Consider the following 17,443-nt stretch of genomic DNA (forward strand, 5'->3'; position numbering starts at 1 on the left):
ACACTTAGTGTAATGCCTTAGTGCAACAGTTAGTATCTTTTCAAAATGTTGACAAAATGAATCGTGTGTTGCTCTATGAATCCTGGAGGAAATCAATCAGTTAACAGAACAATGGATCAGGTGTCTTGTTGTTGTTAGGTGCCATCAAGCTGATTCCGACTCATAGCAATCTTAAGTACAACAGAACAAAACACGACCCGGTCGTGCACCATGCTCACAATGGTTACTATGTTTGAGTCCATTGTTGTAGCCACTGTGTTAATCCATCTCATTGAGGGTCTTCCTCTTTTACGCTGACCCTCTACTTTACCAAGCATGATGTCCTTCTCTAGGGACTGATCCCTCCTGATAACATGTCCAAAGTACCTGAGACGAAGTCTCACCATCCTCACATCTAAGTAGCATTCTGGCTGTACGTCTTCCAAGACAGATTTATTCATTCTTTTGGCAGTCCATGGTATATTCAATATTCTCCAACAACACGATTCAAAGGCATCAATTCTTCTTCTGTCTTCCTTATTCATTGTCCAGCTTTTGCATGCATATGATGCGATTGAAAATACCATGGCTTGGGTCAGACACACCTTAGTTCTCAAGGTGACATCTTGCTATTCAACACTTCAAAGAGATCTTTTGCAGCAGATTTGCCCAGTGCAATACGTCATTTTATTTCTTGACTGCTGCTTCCATGGAAGTTGATTGTTTATCCAAGTAAAATGAAATCATTGACAACTTGATTCTTTTCTCCATTTATCATGATGTTGCTTATTGGTTCAGTTATGAGATTTTTATTTTCTTTATGTTGAGGTGTAATCCATGCTGAAGGCTGTAGTCTTTGATCTTCATCAGTAAGTGCTTCAAGTCCTCTTCATTTTCAGCAACCAATGTTGTGTCATAAGGCATGTTGTTAATGAATCTTCCACCATTCCTGATGTAGCATTCTTCTTCATGTAGTCAAGCTTCTCAGATTATTTGCTCAGCATACAGACTGAATAAACATGGTGAAAGGATACAACCTTGATGCACACCTTTCCCAATTTTAAACCACACAGAATCCCCTTGTTCTGTTTAAACAGCTACCTCTTGGTCTGTGTACAGAATTCTGCATGAGCACAATTAAGTGTTCTGGAATTCCCATTCTTTGCAATATTATCCATAATCTGTTATGATCCACACAATGAAATGCTTATGCATAGTCAAAAAAGCACAGGTAAACATCTTTCTGGTGTTCTCTGCTTTCAGCCAAGATCCATCTGACATCAGCAATGATATCCCGCATTCCATGTCTACTTCTGAATCCAGCTTGAATTTCCAGCAGTTCCCACTCAAGGTACTGCTGCAACTGTTTTTGAATTATCTTCAGCAAAATTTTACTTGCATGTGATATTAATGATATTGTTCTGTAATTTCCACATTTTGTTGGATCAGCTTTCTTTGGAATGGGCACAAATAAGGATCTCTTCCAGTCAATTGGCCAGGTAGCTGTGTTCCAAATTTCTTGGCATAGATGAGTGAGCGCTTCCAACATGCATCCATTTGTTGAAACATATGAATTGGTATTCCATCAATTCCTGGAGTGTTGTTCACCAATCCCTTCAGTGGAGCTTGGACTGTTTCCTTCATTACCACCAGTTCTTGATCATATGCTACCTCCTGAAATGCTTGAATATCAACGAATTCTTTTTGATATAGTGACTCTTCCACCTTCTTTTGATGCTTCCTGCATCGTTCAATATTTTCCCTGTAGAATCCTTCAATATTGCAACTTGAATTTTTTCTTCACGTCTTTCAGCTTGAGAAATGCAGAGCATGTTCTTCCTTTTTGGTTTTCCATCTCCATGTCTTTGCGTATTTCATTATAATATTTTACTTGGTCTTGTCAAGACACCCTTTGAAATATTCTGTTCAGCTTTTTTACTTCATCATTTATTCCTTTTTCTTTAGCTTCTCTATGTTCAAGAGCAAGTTTCAGAGTCTCTTCTGACATCAGTTTTGGTCTTTTCTTTCTTTCCTGTCTTTTCAATGACCTTTTGCTTTCTTCAGGTATGAAGTCCTTGATGTCTTCCCACAACTCGTCGGTCTTCAGTCATTAGTGTTCACTGTGTCAAATCTATTCTTGAGATGGTCTTCAAATTCAGCTGGGATATATTCAAGGTTGTATTTTAGCTGTCAGGGACTTGTTTTAGTTTTCTTCAGCTTCAACTTGAACTTGCATGTGAGCAACTGATGGTCCGTTCCACAGTTGGCCCCTGGCCTTGTTCTGACTGATGATATTGAGCTTCTCCATCATCTCTTTCCCCAGACGTAGTTGATTTGATTCCTCTGTGTATTCCATCTGGCAAGGTCCATGTGCATAGTCACCATTTATGTTGTTGAAAAAAGGTATTTGCAATGAATAGGTCATTGGTCTTGCAAAATTTTATTATGCAATCTCTGGCATTGTTTCTATTACCAAGGCCCTATTTTTTCCAACTACTGATCCTTCTTTGTTTCCAACTTTGGCATTCCAATCTTCAGTAATTATCAATACATCTTGATTGCATGTTTGATCAATTTCAGACTGCAGAATTTGGTAAAAATCTTCAATTTCTTCATATTTGGCATTAGTGTTTGGTGCATAAATTTTAATAATAGTCATGTTAACTGTTCTTGTAGGCATATGAATATTATCCTATCACTGACAGCATTGTACTTCAGGCTAGATCTTGAAATAGTCTTTTTGACAATGAATGTGACACCATTCCTCTTCAATTTGTCATTCCCAGCACAGTATACCATAAAACACAAAAAACCAAACCCACTGCCATTGAGTCAATTCTGACTCATAGCAACCCTACAGGATAGAGTAGAACTGCCCCATAGGGTTTCCAAGGAGCAGCTGGTGGATTCAGATTGCCAGACTTTTGGTTAGTAGCTCTTAACCACCGCACCATCAGGGCTCCATAGTAGACCATGTTGTTGTTGTTGTTAGGTGCCATCAAGTTGGTTTCAACTCATAGCAACTCTATGTACAACAGAGTGAACCACTGCCCAGTCCTGCACCATGCCCACAATCATTGTTATGCTTGAGCTCCTTGTTGCAGCCACTGTGTCAATCCATCTCATTGAGGGTCTTCCTCTTTTTCACTGACCCTGGACTTTTCCAAACATGATGTCCTTCTCCAGGGACTGATCCCTCATGACAGCATGCTCAAAGTATGTAAGACGTAGTCGCACCATCCTTGCTTCTATGAAGCATTCTGCTTGTATTTCTTCCAAGACAGATTTTTTCCTTCTTTTGGCAGTCCATGGTATATTCAATATTCTCCAGCAACACGATTCAAAGGCATCAATTCTTCTTCCGTCTTCCTTATTTATTGTCCAGCTTTTGCATGCATATGGTGCGACTGAAAATACCATGGCTTGGGTCAGGCACACCTTAGTCTCCAAGGTGACATCTTTGCTTTCCAACACTCTAGAGGGGTCTTTTGCAGCAGATTTGCCCAGTGCAATGTGTCTTTTGATTTCTTAACTGCTGCTTCCATGGGTGTTGTTTGTGGATCCAAGTAAACTGCAATCCTTGACAACTTCAGTCTTTTCTCCATTTATCATGATGTTGCTTATTGGTCCAGTTGTGAGGATTTTTGTTTTCTTTATGTTGAGGTGTAATCCATGTTGAAGGCTGTGGTCTTTGCTCTTCATCAGTAAGTGCTTCAAGTCCTCTTCACTTTCAGGAAGCAAGGTTGTGTCATCTTCGTAACATAGGTTGTTAATGAATCTTCCTCCAATTCTGATGCCCCGTTCTTCTTCATGTAATCCAGTTTCTCGGATTATTTGCTCAGCATACAGATTGAATAGGTATGGTGAAACAATACAACCCTGATGCACACCTTTCGTGTGTTTAAACCACGCAGTATCCCCTTGTTCTGTCCAAACAACTGCCTCTTGATCTATGTACAGGTTCCTTATGATTACTATAAAGTGTCCTGGAATTCCCATTCTTTGCAATGTTATTCATAATTTGTTATGATCCACACAACCTAATGCCTTTGCATAGTCAATAAAACACAGGTAGAATCTTTCTGGTATTTTCTGCTTTCAGCCAGGATCCATCTACATCAGCAATGATATCCCTGATTCCGTGTCCTCTTCTGAATCTGGCCTGAATTTCTGGCAGTTCCGTGTTGATACACTGCTGCAGCCACTTTTGAATAATCTTCAGCAAAATTTTACTTGTGTGTGATATTAATGATGTTGTTCAATAACTTCCACATTCAGTTGGATCACCTTTCTTGAGAATAGTCATAAATATGGATCTCTTCCAGTCAGTTGGCCAGGTAGCTGTCTTCCAAATATATTGGCATAGATGAGTGAGCACTTCTAGCGCTGCATCCGTTTGATGAAATATCTTGATTGCTATTCCATCAATTCCAGGAGCCTTGTTTTTCACCAGTGCCTTCAGTGCAGCTTGGACTTCTTTCTTCAGTACCGTCAGTTCCTGATCATATGCTACCTCTTGAAATGGTTGAACGTCGACCAATTCTTTTTGGTATAATGACTCTGTGTATTCCTTCCATCCTCTTTTGATGCTTTCTATGTCGTTTAATATTTTCCCCATAGAATCCGTCACTATTGCAACTTGAGGCTTGAAATTTTTCTTCAGTTCTTTCAGCTTGAGAAATGCTGAGCATGTTCTTCCCTTTTGATTTTCTATCTCCAGGCCTTTGCACATGTCATTATAATATTTTACTTTGTCTTCTCGAGCTGCCCTTTGAAATCTTCTGTTCAGTTCTTTTACTTCATCATCTCTTCCTTTTGCTTTAGCTACTCTATGTTCAAGAGCAAGTTTCAGAGTCTCTTCTGACATCCATTTTGTTTTTTTCTTTCTTTCCTGCCTTTTTAATGACCTCTTGCTTTCTTCATGTATAATGTCCTTGATGTCATTCCACAACTCATCTGGTCTTTGGTCATTAGTGTTCAATACATCAACTCTATTCTTGAGACGGTCTCCAAATTCAGGTGGGATATACTCAAGGTCGTACTTGACTCTCGTGGACTTGTCCTAATTTTCTTCAGTTTCAACTTGAACTTGCATATGAGCAATTGATGGTCTGTTCCGCAGTCGGCCCCTGGCCAAGTTCTGACTGATGATGTTGAGCTTTTCCATCATCTCTTTCCACAGATGTAGTCAGTTTGATTCCTGTGTATTCCATCTTGCGAGGTCCATGTGTATAGTTGCCATTTATGTTGTTGAAAACAGCTATTTGCAATGAAGAAGTTGTTGGTCTTGCAAAATTCTATCGTGCAATCTCCAACATCGTTTCTATCACCAAGGCCATATTTTCCAACTACCGATCCTTCTTCGTTTCCAACTTTTGCATTCCAATCACCAGTAATTATCAATGCTTCCTGATTGCATGTTTGATCACTTCAGACTGCAGAAGTTGGTAAAAATCTTCCATTTCTTCGTCTTTGGCCTTAGTGGTTGGTGCGTAAATTTGAAAAATAGTCATATTAACTGGTCTTCCTTGTAGACGTATGGATATTATCCTATCACTGACAGTGTTGTACTTCAGGATAGATCTTGAAATGTTCTTTTTGATGATGAACGCAATGCCATTCCTCTTCAAGTTGTCATTCCCGGCATAGTAGACCATATGATTGTCCAATTCAAAATGGGCAACACCAGTCCATTTCATTTAGCTCACCAATGTCTAGGATATTGATGTTTATGCGTTGGGAACATTGTCTGATATAGTGCCGGAAGATGAGCCCCCCAGGTTGGAAGGCACTCAAAAAATGACTGGGGAAGAGCCGCCTCCTCAAAATAGAGTCTACCTTAATGATGTGGATAGAGTCAAGCTTTTGGTACCTTCATTTGCTGATGTGACATGACTCAAAATAAGAAGAAACAGCTGCAAACATCCATTAATAATTGGAACATGGAATGTACAAAGTATGAATCTAGCATAATTGGAAATTGTCAAAAATAGTAGACCATATGATTGTACAATTCAAAATGGCCAATGCAAGTCCATTTCAGCTCACTAATGTCTAGGATATGGATCTTCAAGCATTCCATTTCATTTTCGATGACTTCCAATTTTCCTTGATTCATACTTCATACATTCTACATTCCGATCATTAATGGATGTTTGTAGCTGTTTCTTCCCATTTTGAGTTGTGCAACATCAGGAAATGAATGTCCCTGTGATGGTTAAGGTTGTATGTCAACTTGGCTGTGCCCATGGACTTTGGACTTTCCATTCTCTACAACTGTGTGAGCCATTTTCTTGATATAAATCTCTCTCTCCCTGCCTCTCTCTCTCTCTCTGTCTCTCTCTGTCTCTCTCTCTATATATATATGTATTTATTTATTTATTTATATGCTTCACTGTTTTGCTTCTCTAGAGAACCCAGCCTAAGACAGTCACGAAAGCTTGACTCCATCCACATCATTATGGTTGACTCTACTTTGAGGAGGCAGCTCTTCTCCAGTAGTATTTTGAGAGCCTTCCAACCTGAGAGGCTCATCTTATGGAACTATATCAGACAATGTTCCACTGCTACTGATCAGGTTTTCACTGTACAATTTTTTTAGAAGTAGATTGCCAGGTCCTTCTTCCTAGTCTATCTTAGTCTGAAAGCTCTGCTGAAACTTGTCAACCATGAGTGACCCTACTGGTATTTGAAATACCAGTGACATAGCTTCCAACATCAGAGCAACATGCAAGCCACCACAATATGATAAACTGACAGACGAGTGGTGGTTCAGGTGTCTAGTTAAGTGAATTTTCATAAATCCACTGACATAAAGAATTTCAGTTTTTTTTTCTTAAAATGATAATCAGAATCAGTCTCCTAAGGCAGAATTCTGAAAGTTTTTGGCTTTTTTTTTTCATTCCTTCCTTTTCCTCCCTATCCCATCACCCAACCTGTATCCCTTAGGGATCTTTCTTTACAAGTGAAAGAGAGAGAGAGAGAGAGAGACTCTAGGTATCTTAAAGGGGGAAAAAAATACATGAGTAATGGTGGTAGGGAATATACTGGACAGCTACTGGGTAAATCACAGAATTTGGGGAGAAGCTGAACAACCAGTTGCTCGGAAGGTAAGGAACCAGTATAGCTCTAGAGTTGTCAGTTGCAGGAACTCTTAGCTTCTTTAAGGCGGGGCCATTGGGATGCCTTGACTCCACTTGCACTCTCCTCAATCTTCCGCTTGCCCTCCTGGGGTCCCATGCCCTGCCCCCCACCATGGCCTGGGGGTGGGGCACTGTGATTGACAGCACTACCAGGACCGAAAGGCACTCCTTTCTTGTCTCCCTTCCAGAGGTAGATACTAGTACCTACACTTCTGAAGAAGACTCTCCTGCCAAGAGAAGGTGCTTGCTGAGCAATCATGTGTGTCTCTGTCGAGAAACCATGTTGAGCAGCAGTAACCAGCACTGTAACACATTGCATGACAATGCTTCACATATGAAGCCTCATAAGCTAGCGGTCATCCACATGATGAGGGGATTTGGAATTGCATTCAGCTCCATGTAATCCAAAACCTGCTCTCCCATCCTTGGTGTGTAACTTTGTTTTATTGGCCACAAGATGGTGGCTTCATGTGTAGTCACTGAATTTCAGGCAGGAGGAGGTTATGGGACTGGTGAATGCAAGAGGTGCCTGCTGGCTGAATCTGTCCATTTTTAATAGGAGAAGGAGCAGGCTTTTCTCTTAGGCCTACCTAATAGACTTTTGTTTAACTCTCATTGACCAGAAGTTAGGCCCAAAGACTTGATTGAAAGTTCTAATTGAACAAATGAGATTAAACCTTGAGACTTCACAATTAAGTCTGGTTGAACTCAATCACAGGCCACTGTCAGCTACAAGGAAGTACAGAGGAAGGAAGTATTTTTAACTGGGCTTATTGTAGCTCTATACAAACTTATCAGAGTTCTGTTAATAAGAAAAAGGGAGAGAGTAATAATTAGATAGGCAACTCACCATAACTGCCACAATGACAAACCAGTGAAGGAATGAAGAAATTTTGCCTAAAAAGAGAAGAACTAAAGGACAAGATATTTGAAAATATCATTAGCAAAACAGACTTATGGGATGGCTTTCTTTCACCCGCTCCCTATTGTCCATCTTTTGCTTCTTCCCTTCATCTTATGCACCAACTTCTACCCCTAATTCTAGAAAGGAAAAACAGAATAAGAAGAAAACATGTAAAAAATATTTTCTAGAAGATACTAGGCTCACTCTACCTAGATGTATCTGTCTTTGGATCTCATCTGTTTAAACTCTTGGTCATTCAACAATAATCATGGCTATAATTTCTTGACAACCTACTATAGGACATAGATATCACTGTTTCTGTTTGGTTGATGAGGAAATCAAGGTTCAAAAAGGTTAAGTAATGCACGTCTATGTTCATTGCAGCACTATTCACAATAGCAAAAAGACGAAAACAACCTAAGTGCCCATCAATGGATGAATAGATAAACAAAATGTGGTACATACATGCAATGGAATACTATGCAGCCACAAAAAATGATAAGTTCTCAAAACATCTTGCAACATGCATGAGTCTGGAGGACATTATACTGAATGAAATAAGTCAATCACAAAAAGACAAATACTGTATGATCTCCCTTTTATAAAAAGACAAGAATAGGTCCTCTATCCTGAGACCGGAAGAACTAGGTGGTGCCCAGCTACGACTACCAAACATTCTGATCAGGGCCACAATAGATGGATCCTGATAGAAAGGGAGAAAAATGTGGAGCAGAACCTCAAATTCTTAAAAAATCCTGACTTACTGGACCAAATGAGACTGGAAGAATCCTCGAGACTGTTGCCCTGAGATACTCTTTAAACGTTGAACCAAAACTATTCTATGAAGTCACCTTTTATCTAAATAGCAGAGTAGCTCATAAAATAAAGCATATCACCTGTGAGTACTGTGCTCCTTTAAAAAATCATCTATATGAAACCAAATGGTCAACAATTACCTAAGGCAAAGATGAGAAGATAGGGGTCAGAGAGACTAGGTTATTAGAAACGGAACAGCTAGTATGGAAATGTGAAGAATATAACCAACGTCACTGAACAATACGTGCAGAATTTGTTGAATGGGAACCTATTTGCTACATACACTTTCAACAAAAGTACCATAAAATAGGACTAATGGACCACAGCTACCAAGGCCTCCACCAGACTGAGTCCAGTACGGCTAGATGGTGCCCGGCTGCTACCACTTACTGCTCTGACTGGCATCACAACAGAAGGTTCTGGACAGAGCTGGAGAGGGATGTAGAACAAAATTCTAACACATACACACAAAAAGACCAGATTTACTGGCCTGAAAGAAACTGGAGAAACTCCAAGAGTATGGCCTCCAGACACCCTTTTAGCTCAGTGGTGAAGTCACTTCTGAGGTTCACCGTTCAGCCGGGGATTGGACAGCCCCATAAAACCAAGTGGAACTAATGAGGCACAGCAGTCCATGGACAAGGACTAGAAGGCAGAAGGGGACAGGAAAGCTGGTGTTAGGGAACCCAAGGTTGAGTAAGGACAGTGTTGACGTGTAGTGGGGTTGTTAACCATTGTCGTAGGGCAATATGTGTACTAGCTGTTTAATGAGAAACTATTTTGTTCAGTAAACCTTCATCTAAAGTGAGAATAGCAGCACAACTGGAAGAGCACAGTTGATGTCACTGAGCTGTGCATGTTGAAATTTTTGAAATGGTGTATCTTTGGCTATGTATATTTTCACGAAAAAAAAAGTTCGAGAAGGGATTGTGTTGACATGTCGTGGGGTTGTTAACCAATGTCATAAAACAATATGGGTACTGACTGTTTAATGAGAAACTATTTGTTCTGTAAACCTTCACTGAAAGTACAATTAAAAAATAAAAATAAAAAAAAGTACAATAAAATATAAAAATAAAAGTGAAACAATGGGCCCATGGTGACACAATATATAAATAGTGCAACTGCGATTTGAACCAACATCTGAACCATTGGAAACATTCCAGAAATGCTCATATTAAGCACCTCATGGCTAAGGCTCTGAGCCAGTCACATTAGACTACTTGAAGGCTGTGGCTTTTTTATTGTGAGTGTCCAGTGCTAAAAGAATGTTCCTAAACTAAGCCTTTGCATTTTAACTGTGGCCCTCATTAGTTTTACTATCTTAAAAAGTGCAATGGAAATTTTATATTTACCTGGGATAAGACTGCAGTGGTGAATAAAGTAACACGTTCCTTTACTTTTGATTTGAATTTCGTTAGCTTTACCTGTTAACACTGGTACTGACCAGAAGATGACTTGCAATTATACGTTGCTGTCTAATTCAAAGTGGAGAATCAAAGTATTGATATCTAACTGATGCAATTTGTTTAGTTGAAAAAATAATCATTTAAAACTTGAGACTTCTGGGGAAAATAAGAAAGATAGTTTGAGAAGTAAAAAAGTTTAATAGTATCATACCAATGGAACATGAAACCATTTTGATATCTGAGTAGACTTATCTTCAGTATATCATTTGGCAATCTGAGTCATTCAAGGGTTGAAGTTTGTCTATCTCTTCTCTTTTCTTCCTTTCCTCTACCTTTTTGTTGTTGTTCCAAGTTCTCAGCCACCTAGCAGTGCCTCTCAGTGGCCTTCTGGAGCTGTGCCCAGACCACCCACATCATAGCAGGGATTTGATCAGCAGCAGCAGCACAACTCAGCCACTGGCCAGCTTGCTCTCACTCATTCCCTGTAGACAGAGAGCATCTGCTGATGGGTTTCTGAAATAACATAGTATATTTTTAAAAGAAATCAACAATCTAGAAGCCAGTCACACAGGATGCACAACAGATAGTAATGAAATAGCATTTTTCTTCCATCCAGTTTAACAGATATGGTTGTCATCCAGCAGCAAGCTCAGCTGAGACTGTTTTGTTCAAAAGGGAGTGCAAATCTAAGTAGGGAGCAATTTCCATATATGCACTGACAAGGGATGTGTGTCTCAAGGGGTAGCTTAATGCTGTGGAAAGACCATCATTTGTTTTTGCCTTACTTTTCAGGAATTATGTTTCAGTTTTTAATACCCACAACTATGCTTTCTTTTCATGACCTGTGGGTTATATGGTTGCCCACCAACATTTTCTGCCTCTCAGGTTCATTGGGAAGCTGCTTTCCCACTGACAGTGCATGCTGCCATAAGGCAGAGGCCTTTATGACTATCTGAAACTGAAAAAAAATGAGTGTGTGCCACAAATTACTGTTTCTACAGGCTATTGTATGAGGTGTGTGCATTTTTGGTGGGAAAAATAGAAATTTTGAAAAAAATTTTGGGGACACATATGTCCCAGTGGGCTCAAGCATGACAATGATTGTGAGGATGGCGCAGGACTGGGCAGTGTTTTGTTCTGTTGTTCATAGGGTTGCTATGAGTTGGAATCATCTCGACAGCACCTCAGAACAACAACATGTCCCAGTGGACCCAGGGAGGACTCTGGGGTTAGAATTAGTGGGACAAAGTATGTCTCTGGACTCTAAGGGTAGGCTTGTGGGAGGGGGCAAGAAAAAACAATCCATACTACCTACCAAAAATTCAACAACATTCAATGATTCAGCATGCTTCCGTTAGTGAAAACTCACGGTATCAACAAAAAATTCAAAGCAGAAAATAATTGGATCTTGAAAAGGCTATTATACTCTAGGCAGATGGCAATTTGGAGAAAGAGCTTAATATTTCCTGGTAGTCTAGTGGTGTAAGAGCAGACCAGGAATGAAACCCAAGTTAACAGAGATGAAGCTAACATGAGAAGGGTGTTAAAGGCCTAATAATTTGACATTTTTCACTTTTGTTGGTTGTAGAAGCTAAATACAAAAGAAAAAAGAATGGAATTCTAGAATTTTGAGGCTGAAATCATATTATCTAGAGATCTCTAAACTTCTTTACATTACAGATAAAGCAGAGACCCAGGGAGAAAAACTGAGGGGTCCAAGACCACAAAGCTATTCAGGGCTCCATCAGCCTCTGGACAGTGTGGATCATTGGTCACTGGCTGCTGTCATAGGAAACAGGGCAAACGAATCACTCCTTGGAGAAGAGAAAGATGACCATTTTAGGTATCACCAAATGTGGGGAAGATGATTCATGAAAATTGGAAAAGATCCTATAAGGTCATTTAGTTCAGTCTCTACATCTACCATCCCCAAAAGGTTTATAGCTTTCTGTATTTTTGAAAGGTCGCCATGAGTCAGAGCTGACTCTACAGCAACTAATAACATTTTTTAATTAAAGTTTTTATTTTGAGATAATTGTAGATTCACATGGAGTTGTAAGAAATAAAAAAGAGATCTCATGTATTCTTTACCTAGTTTCTCCCAATGGTACCATCTTGCAAAACTATAATACAATATCACAACCAGGCTATTGATATCGATACAGTCAAGATAAAGAACAGTTTCATCATCACAGGATCTCTCCTGTTGCCCTTTTATAGCCATACACCTCCCTCCCTCTGCCTCACCCCTACGCCTGCCCCTAGCCTCTGGCAACCACTAATCTGTTCCCCATTTCCACAACTTTATCATTTTTAAAATGTTATTTAAATAAAACCATGAAGTACGTAATCTTTTGGGATTGCTCTTTTCACTCTGCATAATTCCCTCAAGACTCACCAAAGTTGTTGCATGCATCAATAGTTTGTTCCTTTTATTGCTGAGTAGCCCAGGTAGTCTCCAACTTATGACGTATTCAAGTTATGACGAACCACACTTAAGACCGTCTGATAGTAACATGTATCACATACAATGTTGCAGGGTGTAATTTGCTGATGTTATCATTCTCGGATGTTCTCTCACAGATGTTCAAAGATCAGATTTATTAAGATACTGATAATAAAAGGCAATAATAATGAAAACTGAAAAAAAAAAAAGAGGTATTTGACTTTTATGTTAGACAGACTTATGACGAAGTTGTCGGAATGGAACCCTGTCGTAAATCAGAGACTACCTGTACTCCATGGAATGAATGTGTCAGTATGTTTAACCATTCGACCATTGAAGGACATCTGTGTTGTTTCCAGTTTCTGGCAATTATGAATAAAGCTGCTATGAATATTTATGTATAGGTTTTTACGCAAACATGCCTTCATTTCTGTCGCATAATGTCCAAGAGTGCAATTGCTGGTTTTCATGGTGGTTGCATGTTCAGTTTTGTAAGAAACTGCCAAACTCTTTTTGCAGAGTGACTGTACTATTTCATATCCCCACCAGCAACATATGAGTGATCCAGCTTCTTTACATCCTCACCAGAGGATACCATCACCACCAGAAATTAGTGACAATATTGTCATTAATTTCTGTTTTAGCCACTCCGATAGGTGTGTAGTGGTATATCATTGTGCTTTAATTTGCATTTCTTTAGCGCTATGATATTGAATAATTTACGTGTGCTTATTTGCAATCTGTATGCCATTTTCAGCTGTTTTCCTTATTGAATTTTTTACCATTAAATTTTAAGAGTTCTTTATATATTCTGGATTCTAGTCCTTTGTCAGGTATGTGATTTGAATTTCTTCTGGTTGATAGCCATACTTGACATTCTCTTCATGCAGTATTTCACAGAACAAAAGTTTTTAATTTTGATAAAGTCCAATTAAAAAAAAAGTTTCTAGTTTTACATTTAAGAACATGGTCTATTTTGAATTATTATTGTTTTTTTTAAGTGGAGATTTAGGTCAAGATTTATTTGTTTATTTATTTATTTTTTTAGCCTATGGATGTCTGATTTCTTCAGCATCATTTGTTAAAAAGGCTATTCTTTGTCCATTGAATTGCTTTTGCACTTTTGTCAAAAATCATTTGGACGTAGTTGTGTGGATCTATTTCTGGGTTCTCTATTCTGTTCCATTGACCTATGTGTCTATTGCCAACACCAACCACTCTTGATACTGTAGCTATATAGTAAGTCTTGAAATCAAGTAGAGTGATTCCTCATATTTTGTTCTTCATTTTCAAGTGTGAGTTAGCTGTTCTAGGGCATGTGTCTTTCAAATAAATTTTAGAATAAGCTTGTCTATGTCCATAAAAACACTTTATGGGATTTTGATGGTAATTGCATTAAACCTATAGGTCAATTTGGGAAGAATTGACTTCATTACTATGTTGAGTCTCTCAGCCTATGATCACAGTATGTCTCTCCATTTCTTTAGGTGTACTTTGATATATTTTTTTTAAGTCAGCATTTTGTAATTTTCAGATACAGTTCCTGTACAAGTATTGTTAAGTTTATATTTAAGTATTTCACTTTATTTGGAGTGATTGTAAATGCTATTATATTTTTAATTTGGGTTTCCACATACTCATTGTTAGTATGTAGAAATGTTACTGATTTTTGTGTGTTGATCTTGTGCCTGAGACCCTACTGAACTCACTTATTATTCTAGAGTTTTTGGTAGATTCCTTAAGATTTCCTATGTGGAGATTCATGCCATCTGAAAGTAAGGATGGTTCTATTTCTTCCTGTCCAATATGTACGTCTTTTATTTAGTTTGTATTAACTTATTTCAGTTGCTAGAACATCCAGTATTATGTTGAATATGAGTAGTAAGAGCAGACATAGTTGCCTTATTCCTAATTTTGGAGGAAAAGCATTCAGCTGTTCACCATTAAGTATGATGTTAGCTGTAGGATTTTTGTAGATGCTCTTTATCAAGTTGAGGTAGTTTCCCTCTATTTCTAATTTGCTGAGAGATTTTTCATGAATGGGTGTTGGATTCTGTCGAGTGGTTTTCCTGTGTCAATTGATATTATCATATAATTTTTCTTCTTCACTCTGTTGATAAGGCAGTTTACACTGATTGATTTTTCAAAGGTCGAACCAACTTTGAGTATCTGGAATAAATCTCACTTGCTCATGGTGTATACTTCCATTCATATGTTGTTGGACTCTATTTGATAATATTTTGTTGAGGATTTTTGTTGGGAAGTGATACCTCCTCTTCTATATTTCTGGAAGAAATTATGTAAAATTGGTGTTAATACTTTAAACATTAGGTAGATTTCTCCATTGAAACAATCTGGACCTAAAGATTTCTTTTCAGGATATTTTTAAATTACAAATTATATTTCTTTAATGGTTACAGGACTACTCAGATTATCAATTTCATCTTGCTTGAGTTTTGATAGTTTGCAGTTTTTGAGGAATTGGTCTATTTCTTCAAAGATGCCATATTTATGAGCATGAAGTTGTTCACAGCATTCCTTTTAATGACTAGAATCTGTAGTGACATCTTCTGTTATCAATAGTTTCAATCACACCTCATATCAATGATTTGTACCTTTTCCCTTTTTATATTTGTCAGTCTTATCAGAGGTTTATCAATTTTATTGATTTTTTTGAAGAACTAACTTCTTGGTTTTTAATTTTCTCTATTGTTTTCTTTTTTCCATTTTCATCCATTTCTGCTCTTGTTTACTTCCTTCTGCTTGTTTTGGATTTATTTTGCTCTTTTTATTTTTTCTTAGTTTTTTTGGGCCGTAACCTTAGATTATTGATTTGAGACCTTTTCTCTTTTCTAAATTAAACATTCAGTGATATAAATGTCCTTCTCAGTACTGCTTTAGGAACAACCCATGTGGAATCATAGAAGGAGAGGAAGAATAAAGTGGAGCTGAAAGAGAATTAAAATAAATAATAGCTGGAACTTCCAGTGATAGGAATGTTGGATCTTTCATTATTGCCTCACATTATTTTTTCAGTCTATTTTCTCTCTGTTGCTCAGATGGGGTAAATTCTATTGAAGCGTGTCCATGTTTACTGATTCTATCCTTTGTCAATTCCACTTTACTGTTAAGCCCATCCAGAGTTTTTGTTTGTTTTAATATTTACTTTATGGTATTTTTTAGTTCTATAATTTGATTTTTTTACAACTTATTTCTTTGCTGAGACTTTCTACTTTTTCATTTATTTCAAAAAAATTTGTAATTGCTTGTTAAATTATTTTTATAGTGGTTGCTTTAAAATTCTTTTCAGATAATTGCGATGTTTGATTCATCTCAGTGTTAGCATCAGGTGATTGTCTTTTTTTATCAGGCTGTAATTTTCCAGGTTGTTGGTAGGACAGAGGATTTTTTTTATTATATCCTAGACATTTTGGCTATTATGTTAGCAGACTCTAAACCCATCTATATTTGTTATTTTAGCAGGTAGTCACCCTAGTTAGGTTTAGCATGCAGGTTCTGGCCTTTTTTGTGAGTTATGATTCCAATGACAATTTAATTTTCAGAGCCCTCATGGTGCTATTTTGGTCTGCATGATTTATCTCCTGCCACTGGGGTTCCCACTGGTCTCCGTTGGTGTTTCTTTAAGTGGTGGAAAGTGCAGCCCTTGTTGACTTTAGGTGGGGGAAGGGAGTTCCTGTCTATAAGATGAAGACGAAGAGTGCTACCTGGGCAGGCCAGGTACTTATCGTGATAAAATCCCTTTCACAGTTGCTATATTTATGTTGTTGTTGTTAGTTGCCATCAAGCTGATGCCGACTCATGGTGAACCCATGTGTTACAGAGTAGAACTACTCTAGGGTTTTCTTGGCTGTAGTCTTTACAGAAGCAGCTAGCCAGGCCTTTTCTTCCATGGTTCCTACCACTGGGTGGGTTTGAACCACCAACATTTAGGGTAGCAATCGAGCACAAACTGTTTGTATCACCTAGGGACCTTGGTGTATATATATAGATAGATAGATAGATACTCTGTGCTGATCCATGAGTACAACAACCAAGAGACCTCCAATCCCATTCACCTCACTGTGGACACTACCCTCCAGAATGGCCACATGGGAATGAAGGCCTATGTCAACACTTTAATGGGTGTCCCTGGGAGGACCATGGGGGTGATGTTCACACCTCTGACCATAAAACCTGCATATTATGACACTGAATGCATTGGAATTGACCCGGTTATGAAGACCTGTTTTAGCCCGAACCAGGTGCTCAGGCTTGCAGGCAAGTCGGAGGGATGTCAGCTCACATTCAGGATGTGCTAAGCACAGTATTGCAGCATGCAGAGGATGTACCATCTGGAAAGGTGTCAGTTGACAATACGGTGGGCTGCTTCTTGATGAATATGGTTAACCAAGTACCCAAAATCATTCCTGATGACTTTGAGACCATGCTCAACAGCAACATCAATGACCTGCTGATGGTGACCTACATGGCCAAACTTACGCAGTCGTAGATTGCCCGCAATGAGAAACTTGTAAACCTGTGAGCGGGCCCCAAGCAACACTCTTGCCAATGTGGGCCCCAACCCTGGGGCTCAGAATGGAGTGAAGGAGAAATGGTTTCTTTGTGGTCTTGAATCACACTGAATCAGACAACTGATTGTGACTCTAAATAAACATAGCCTGCTTTTTGTAAACCGAAAAAAAATATATATTTATTATTATTATTTATTTATGTATAAATAAAACCC

General features: G+C 38.5%; 1 pseudogene; it reads left to right on the plus strand.

Annotated features, from left to right (window-relative positions):
- The first annotated feature begins 13,136 nt into the window (after positions 1–13,136).
- On the plus strand, positions 13,137–17,239 carry LOC101343036 (eukaryotic translation initiation factor 3 subunit F pseudogene; annotated as a pseudogene).
- The last annotated feature ends 204 nt before the right edge of the window (positions 17,240–17,443 follow it).

The sequence above is a fragment of the Trichechus manatus genome, unplaced genomic scaffold (assembly GCF_000243295.1).
Source record: "Trichechus manatus latirostris isolate Lorelei unplaced genomic scaffold, TriManLat1.0 scaffold00156, whole genome shotgun sequence".
NCBI classification, from domain to species: domain Eukaryota; kingdom Metazoa; phylum Chordata; class Mammalia; order Sirenia; family Trichechidae; genus Trichechus; species Trichechus manatus.